Raw genomic sequence first — 9158 nt, 5'->3', positions numbered from 1 at the left:
TATCTGTATATCTATCTAGTTAACTCTTTATCATAATCTTTTTAGAGTTATAGCTACATTTCTAGCTGTCTAATTATCTATCTATATAAATGCATATCCTTCTAATCAATCTAAGATAATAAATAACAAAATAGAAATTCCCTACCTGACTTTACAACACTTTAAAGAGATGGGAGTGCAGTGTGTTATAGGGGTGGTGACTGTTCAGGGATAAAAATGATATTTGGAGAACACAACAGGGGGGAAATTGCAGTTTGTACAAGTCTAATTGTTTAACTGCCATCATGTAAAAATGTGTCATTTCTAGATGGCTTCTCAGATCCATTCCTAATATTCTGTCCTCCAAGTTTGAAACCTTAGGGTCTCACAGCTGTTTTGCCCTGCAGTATAGGGGTGGTGACTGTTCAGGGATAAAAATGATATTTGGAGAACACAACAGGGGGGAAATTGCAGTTTGTACAAGTCTAATTGTTTAACTGCCATCATGTAAAAATGTGTCATTTCTAGATGGCTTCTCAGATCCATTCCTAATATTCTGTCCTCCAAGTTTGAAACCTTAGGGTCTCACAGCTGTTTTGCCCTGCAGCTTTCATTTTTTTTTAAAAGATTTATTTATTTATTTCCATTTGTTATTATTATTATTATTTCATTTGATCAGACAGAGGCAGAGAGAGAGAAGAGAGAGAGAGAGAGAGAGAGAGAAAGCATGAAAGCAAGCCACCAGGTCCAGGACCTGAACCATGGTCAGCCATGTTGGAATCCAGCGCCTCCAACCACCACGCCATCTGCTGGCCCCGCCCTGCAGCTTTCTATTTACTTTCCTGATGAGATCTCCAATCCCAGACTCAGGAAGTCAGGGCAATTATTTAAATCACTAACTTTGATCATTCTTCTCATTGGGTCATAGGTGCCTCCTAGAAGCAGAGCTCAACTGAGAGATCAGGAGCAAGAGTAACAGGTAAGAATTCCCTTAAGATACAACTTTTCTTTTGTAATACTTGGGTGAGTTTAAAAAGAAAATAAAGAAAGTAGTCAGAAGGAGTGGAACAAAAAGAGAATCCTGAGACCCATGATAAAAATGGAGTTAAAGCCAGGGAGTCTCATAAGCACTTATCTTTTGGTAAAACTCAGAGGCTTCCCTGCAGACTGACTCACACAGAATGTAGCATACAGGAGTCCCCCACGTTGAGGCATGCCATTGGTTGATAGTTTCTCTTTCCTGCCTACCCTGAGACTTTTACATCCCATTGGTTGATAGTTTCTCTTTCCTGCCCACCCTGAGACTTCTAGTTTTGTTTCTCCCATTTCCTCTGAGAGAATGACTTTGTGAAAAGCAGGCTCTGGATTGCTTTCACTCATCCCAAGAAATCATCCTTTCTCCACTGGTGTATGAAAGTATATTTAGTGATTTGTGGAGCACAGACTTTGGAAGCCGTCAGAAAGAAAAACTGAATTTTCTAAGGTGAGTTTAAAATCCACATTTGTTAATCTGTTGTGAAAAGAAGCTAATGGCCTGGTTTACAAGCTTCCTGCTTGGAGTCCTGGGGGAGGGGCAGTCTTGAGAGAGGTGGGTTGGGGCCCACACCAGGGTGTGGTGATTAAGGCAGACTGATCCAAACTTAGCCAACTGTGTGATGTGCGCTCCAGCGGCCTGAGAAACGCTATGTGCTTCTGTGCCTGTGCCCAAAATCCGGCAAGGAGGGAGAGAGAAGACGTTGAAGACAAGATGGTAGCATGAACAGGCCACAGGGGAGGTGCTTCCTCTGCTCCCTTTCTCTTTGTCTATTCTCTTTCTGTCTCTGGCAAATGCATGTGTCCTCTAGTGAAAACAAACAAACAAAAAAAAAACATGATAAGAAAAGAATGGTTTAAAGAATTGAAAGATAAGGGTCTTGGAGGAATGAGTGTGTCCCCAGACTAAGTTCTCCCCAAACCCCCTTAACATTTTCTAACTTTGCATAGCACTTTGCCAAAGAGAGCAAAAATCTCTCTTCCAGTTTACTGTAACCTCAGCAGCAGGAGTGAAGTCACTGGGAACTTTTGAGACTTATTAGTTTAATGCCTGTTCCTGTCATAATGTGGTGTTTCTGCCTGATCCTACAGATCGGTTTTTATCAGCTGGATCTGTCTGCCTCTACCAAGGAGCCTAGATTTTGTGATAACTGGCCAACTCTGCACCCTGTTATTCATTCAGTGCTCCTACATGAGCCCCAGTACAGACTCAGGGAACTAGTGCAGTTCCTTACAGTTCACCTTGCTCTTATTGGACATCTGCCTCCCAAAAAGCTGAGTTCAGCTGAGAATTCAGGGTCAAGACAAACAGGTGGAAAGAATTTTCAGCAGTGACACCTTTTCTGTCTTTTAATATACAAAATGAGCTGCATGATTGATGGGTAAATGATATGAAAAGATGTCAGGAAAAGTGGCAGGATAATGATGCTCATAAGAGTCGGAAGTGCAAGTGTAGTGGGTAAGCCTCTGCGTTTAACTCCTGCTCCATGACCTTAAAGGCACACCTTTACTCAAGGTAATTCAGACCTAGAGAAGACCCCAGGTCATGCTGTTTCCTTGTCCCCACTTCCCCTCATCTGATCAACTCTTCCTGCATTGAGGTTGACCTTGAACATTTCTCTCCTACATATTCTTTATCCTCCTGGTGGTAAGTCAGTGTTAGGTTTCTCTTTTCTGAACTCATAGTACACCTTAGCCATGCCACTATCACAGGAGTTTACGATTGATTCATCACATTTCTGCTTCAATATTTCATTTTCTAGCTTTATAGGGAGTATACAGAAATGATTGTGATGTTGTGCGATGTATGTTGATTTTTTTCTTCCTGTTTCCTGGCTTATAACTACTAAAATCTTTAGAATCTTCAAAGTGAAATTTATCTTTTAGGGAATACCAAGACTTAACAACTCAGTGCACACTAGAAATTTAAAAATCATAGATGATACTCTGTCTTCCTTAATAAATTATTCATGAATGCAAGTTCCCCTACCTAACATGCTCCTCTTTCTCATTCCATATTGTCTTCACATTCTTCACATTTCTTTCTTTTTTTTTTTTTTTTTTTTTTTTTTGAGAGGTTTTTTGCTATAGGGCGCGTGCGCTCACCAGCCAGACAGAGAGAGACAGAGAGACAGAAAGCGAGAAGTCACCCCCCAGGGGGGATGGCCATGCCACAATCCCTTCTTCTCCGTTCTCCTCTCAGGATCTTGGGCACGCACGCACACGCACCTGGTGTGAGTTTTAAGCCACTGGGTCCGGGACTCAAACTGCGGTCGACTACGTGGGAGCCCAGTGACAGAGCCATTACACTCACTGCTGGTCCCCAACATTCTTCACATTTAAATAGTTCCTTATATTGTCAGGTAGAATTCTCGAGTACCCCTATTAGCTTCATTTTTGTCTTTCCAACCAAGTCCATATCTTCCTAGTAGTATTTATCAATGCTCTTTCGTGTGTGTGTATGGGTGTGTGTGTATAATTATTTATTTTACAGTGATTATTTAGGTGAATGTCAAATTCATAATGGTTTAAATCCTTTACTTGGACTTATCATTGCTCTTGGATTTTGGTCCAGTCGTTAGCATATAATCCCTCGTCAAAGATAACTAATCAAGTAATCTCATCAAATATTTTGAAACTTGTTACCCAAGGCTGGTATCCATTTCATCTATGTTCTATTTTTCAGGTCTCTGACATAGGTGATCCTATGAACGTGTCTATGTTGTCTCCTTCCCCACCATTCACATGCATACTCCCCTTTAGGCTCCTATCAGTGACTTTGGGGATTTCTAGGGCAAGAGTCCCCAGACCTTCCAGTTGTTCTGGATTTCTCTATTTCCTGAACCCATTGTTCTGAATATTAATTGGATCTATGGAGTAACCACTAATTGTCTTTTTTTAACTCTATGGGGAAGAAGACAGACTTCTAATGGAGGATCCTAAATTATTAGGTTTATTCCAGTGGAATATATTGAAGTGATGTTTGTATGTCAATTATTATGTTTACACATCTAATAAGAGTGTTTGCTCTTACCATGTGCACACAAACATTCTCATTTATCGTGTAGTGATAATTAGATAAATCATTGCCAATATACAGCCCATGATGGGATTTTGCTGCATATAACATAGTCAGAGCAGATCTTTTTGTTGAGATAACATGTAAGAAGGGACATTACAGGAATCATAGTGATATCAGGGGGGCATTCCATGATGAGAAAATAAGTATGAAAGCCCTGAGCCATAGGTTTGGTGCTTATAACACTGAAGATATGTTTTTGCATGGAACAAAAAAGTATAATGGATGATGGTTCACAAGTTCATGATAGAAAAGGCCCAAGTTTTACCACCTATTCAGTGGGGAAAAAATAACAGTCTTTGCACAAATACAAATAGAATTTGTCACGTAACATGACCTAGACATAAAACACTTTTATTTTTATTTTTAAAAATTATTTATTTATTTAATGTTATATATTTGTTACTATTTTATCAGTTTGACCAGAGAAAGACACAGAAGAGAGAGAGAGAGAAAATGAGAAAGCCATCAGGTCAGAACTTGAACCATGGTTACCCCTGTGGGAGTCTGGCGTGTCAACAAATACACCACCTACTGGCCCCAGTATTTGATATTATTATAAAAATATCTTTTTCCAAGGTCATCAAACTTCATTCCCTTTTATTCTCTCTCACTTTTTCCTCTTTATTTAATTGCTGAGGGTGTAAGCACTCGCGAGAGAAAGCGAGAAGAAGATGGATAAAATACCTTTAATTGGGAATGGTCATGCTGCAATCCTGTCTCCTCCATTTCTCCCTTCTGTCAGAATTTGGGACAGCTACGCACATGCACCTGGCATTTTTTTAAGCTAAATGAGCTGGAACTGAAGCACAGCCAAGTGGGATCTGACCACTTTAAACACTAGGTCTTGAAGCCAGACCCCTTGTTTCTCCTTTCTTCTTATCCTTCAATATTTTGGTCTTAGCTAATTCTTGATTTCTTCACAGTCAGGACTCTGTATTTCCACCCCTCTTAATGTGTCCCCTATTAACCTTCCACAGGCAAGGATCAAGGAGCCAGAGGAACCTCACAAGCAAGACAAAAAGAAGCAGGAGAGAGGCTGGTCTGGGTCTTGGCACGGCCATCCTGGTGGATATAAAGGAGGAGGTGACCTGCCCCATTTGCCTGGAGCTCCTGACAGAACCCCAGAGCCTAGACTGTGGACACAGCTTCTGCCAGTCCTGCATCACTGCAAACCACACCAAACCCACTGTGGGCCAAGAAGGGGAGAGCTGCTGCCCTGTGTGCAGAGTCAGTTACCAGCCTGGGAGCCTGCGGCCTAATCGCCATCTGGCCAACATAGTGGAGAAGCTCAGGGTGGCCAACCTCAGTCCAGAGGAGGGGCAGAAGGTAGATTGCTGTGCACGCCATGGAGAGAAGCTTCTTCTCTTCTGTAAGCAGGATGGGAAAGTCATTTGCTGGCTTTGTGAGCGATCTCAGGAGCACCGTGATCATCAGACATTCCTCCTAGAGGAGGTTGCCCAGGAATACCAAGTAAGAGACCAGGATGGAAGAAAGACAGGGCAGAAAATAGCACCTGCTTAGAAATCGCCACTTTGTATTGAACTTTAATTACCTTTAACACACCTGAAGCCTGTGATTTCTCTGTATCCCATACTTAAGTCTCAAAGCTCAATGGACATTTTCCTATACTCCACCCTACTATAAGAGAATGAGTCTGGAGTACCCCTCTTAGACAAGAGTAAAGATGTTTGTACCTTGAAATAGAGGGATAGAGAATTGGTGTCCTAGGAAAGCTTCGGTTATCCCTTTCAGAAGAAGAGTAACGGGACTAGAAGTTAGCGTAACAGCTATTTCGCTGGACTCCCATGTAGTCGAGTCGCATGGTTCGAGTCCGGGACCCGGTGGCTTAAACTCACACTGGGCTTGTGTGCGTGCATGCCCAAGATCCCGAGAGGAGAATGGAGGAGAAGGGATTGTGGCGTGGCCATCCCGCCGGGGGGTGATTTCTCGCTTTCTGTCTTTCTGGCGAGTGCACGCACCCTAAAGCAAAAACCTCTCCACACACACACACACACACAAATTGATAAACCTCCCCTTGTAAAAAAAAAAAAAGAAAGAAAGAAAGAAAGAAAAAAGAAAAAAAAAAAGAAGAAGATGAGTAACTGGAATGGGTTGACATTTAAATATTTTTCTTGCTGTAGGATCTGTTTCTTCCTCCAGAACAGAAGAGAATCTAAGCTAGTCTTAGTAGGGACGTGAGATTCAAAGAACACATTTACCCACTTTGCATTTTCTTCCCAGTCACTGAAATAGCCTTTCTCATGGATCCTTTCATTATTCTCTTCTGAGATTAGTCTTGTATCATCCGTGTGTATTCTCTATAAAGGTGTGGGAAAAGCCCAAAACTAACTCTGATGTGATTCCTTTCTCCCAGGAGAAACTCCGAGTAACACTGGACGAGCTGATGAAGAAACAGCAAACAATTGAGAAGTGGAAGGTTGACATCCATGAAGAGAGAACTTCCTGGAAGGCAGGAGGAGACTTTTCCTGAGGGAATTAGGAGAGAATCTGGACATTATTTTGGAAAAGAGCTTCTTTCCTTTTTATTCTGTGACAAGAGTAGAAATTATTTGATTAGTCCACTTTTCCACTGTTTCCCAGATATGGGTAGGGGTGGGGCATCTATTTTTAATAAAGGAACACAGCTACTTATAGGGAGAAAATTACATGAGGGCCTCTCCTGTGAGAATGACTAGTGAATCCTGTGCTCTGTTCCTGTTTTCTGAGTCTATTACTATACTAGGGGACAGTGTTTAACAGTGGCTCATCATTCTCTCTTCAGTGTCCAACCTTTGGCAGGGGCTTTGGTGTGGAAGGAGCAGTAATGCAGGCAGGCATGAGTGTCCTACATAGATGAGTGAATGCTAAGTCACACCCAGGAGTCCCATTTAGGCTTAGTAATACTGAATAAGATCATTGTTATAGAATATCATGAAGAAAAAAAATACAGGAAAAATTGTTATCCCTAAGAATTGTGCTCCTGAGACAAGCAGATGGCATAATTCTTATTGGACTCCTACATGGTTGGACTCCCCAGTCATGGTTTGAGTTCTGGACCCAGAGGTTTGAAACTCATGCTGGGTACATGTGCATGCATGGCCAAAATCCCAAGAGGAGAATGTAAGAGAAAGGATTGCACTGTGGCTATCCCCCTTGGGGTGGTGGGGCTGTGATTCCTCACTTTTTCTCTCTCTGGTGAGCACACGTGCACTATAGCAAAATTTAAAAAAAAAAAAGAAAAATTGTTCCCCTACTTCTATCTGTTTTTCTGTGAGAGAACTCCCCCTTAAAACATAGTTCTTTTTCTGTCTCCCAGCCTCTACCTAATAGACTGAGTCTCTCTCTCTTTTTTTTTCATATCTAAAGAATCAAACTCAACAGGACAAAAAAGCAGTCCAGGCAGAGTTTGCAAGACTAAGAGGCATCGTGGACTCTGAGGAGCAGACAGAGCTGCAGAAGCTGGAAAAAGAGGAGGGAGATGTTCTACATAGCCTGAAAGAGTCTGAAAATGAACTGGCCCAGCAGAGCCAGGTGGTGAAAGATCTCATCTCAGATCTTGAGCATCGGTTGGAGGGGTCAGCAATAGAGATGCTGCAGGTAAGAAACCTGGGCAAAATGTCTGCATCTGAAATTTTGGGAAAAGCAAGTCTATTTTCTTCTCTGCTGTGTTGCAGTGCTTTTTCTGTTAGCAATACTGAAACTCTTTGTGCCCTAAAGTATCCTTCTAAGGACTAATATCAGTGATTGTAGGATTAATTTAATGTATGAGTAGCAAGAGAAAATTTCATTTTCATTAAAATTCCATATTGATCAAGTGCAGTGTAAAAATTTCAACTTGGGAAAAGACCCATTTCAAATTGTGATATAGATAGGTCACCATTCTTGGTAATCTAATGTTGAGCATGCATCGGGCAATTTTTCTTCACTCAGATTAGTCACAGAAAAACAAATGTACTTCATGTAACTAAAGATGTTTTCAGCTTTTCCCTTTTATAAAATGAATTGTGATTTCTCAATTTATTTTAAATTCCTAAACAATATCATAAAGGTTGATTATTTCTTCCTAAATATTTGGTAGAATTCACAAGTATTTCCATCTCAATCTATTGTATCCCTTATTTATTTATTTATTTATTTATTTATTTATTTGAGACGTTTTTTCGCTATAGGGTGCTTGCGCTCGCCAGACAGACAGAGAGAAACATAGAGATAGAAAGTGAGAAATCACCCCCCGGGGGGATGGTCACGCCTCAATCCCTTCTTCTCCATTCTCCTCTCGGGATCTTGGGCACGCATGCACACGCGCCAGGCATGAGTTTTAAGCCACTGGGTCCGGGACGCGAACTGCGGTCTACTACATGGGAGTCCAGCGACATAGCCATTACACTAACTGCTGGTTCCCCCTTATTTATTATTTTTAAATAAATCTTTCAATAGGGTGTGTGGAAAGATAAAGAGAGAGACAGGAAAGACAGAAAAGCACTTCCCAAGGGTGAAGAACGCGCTGGATTTCCTTTTCCTCTATTCTCCTCTCAGGATTTTGAGCACACATACTCACACATGTGCTTGGCATGTTTGTCAAGCTATTGCATCCAGGGCCCGAACTGCATAATCAACTGTGTGGGATCCAGTCACTTTAACCACCACGCCATCAGCTAGCCTATTTTATTCCTTTTAGAACTATCTGGACCAGGGGCTGGCAGGTGGCTTTGTGGTGCCCTGGACTCCCATGTGGCCACCTGTGTTTTGAGTCCCAGGACTGAAGACTTGCTCTCTCACTTTCCCTTTCCCTCCCTCTCTCTCTCACTCTATGCCTCCCTGGCCAAATTAAAATATGTAAGTAAACAAAGTTAAATAAAATAATTCTTTAAAAAAAGGGAGAGAAAGAAACGTTGTGATCAGCCAATGAATTCCCACATAGCCAACTACGGTTTGAGTCGAGGACTCGGTAGCTTAAACTCACACCTGGTGTGTGTGCATGCATGCCCAAGATCCTAAGAGGAGAAGAGATTCAGCATGGACATCACCCCTGGGGGGTGCTTTCTTGCTTTCTATCTCTCTGTCT

At 41.7% G+C, this 9158-nt stretch overlaps 1 pseudogene; it reads left to right on the top strand.

Moving 5' to 3' along the window:
* Positions 1 to 1322: 1322 nt before the first annotated feature.
* The window catches only part of LOC114004464 (tripartite motif-containing protein 5-like), a 22088-nt pseudogene continuing 14252 nt past the window's right edge, over positions 1323 to 9158 (top strand).

The sequence above is a fragment of the Tupaia chinensis genome, unplaced genomic scaffold, assembly GCF_000334495.1.
Source record: "Tupaia chinensis unplaced genomic scaffold, TupChi_1.0 Scaffold140176_1, whole genome shotgun sequence".
Lineage (NCBI taxonomy): Eukaryota > Metazoa > Chordata > Mammalia > Scandentia > Tupaiidae > Tupaia > Tupaia belangeri.
This window is presented reverse-complemented; position numbering and strand designations above follow the sequence as displayed.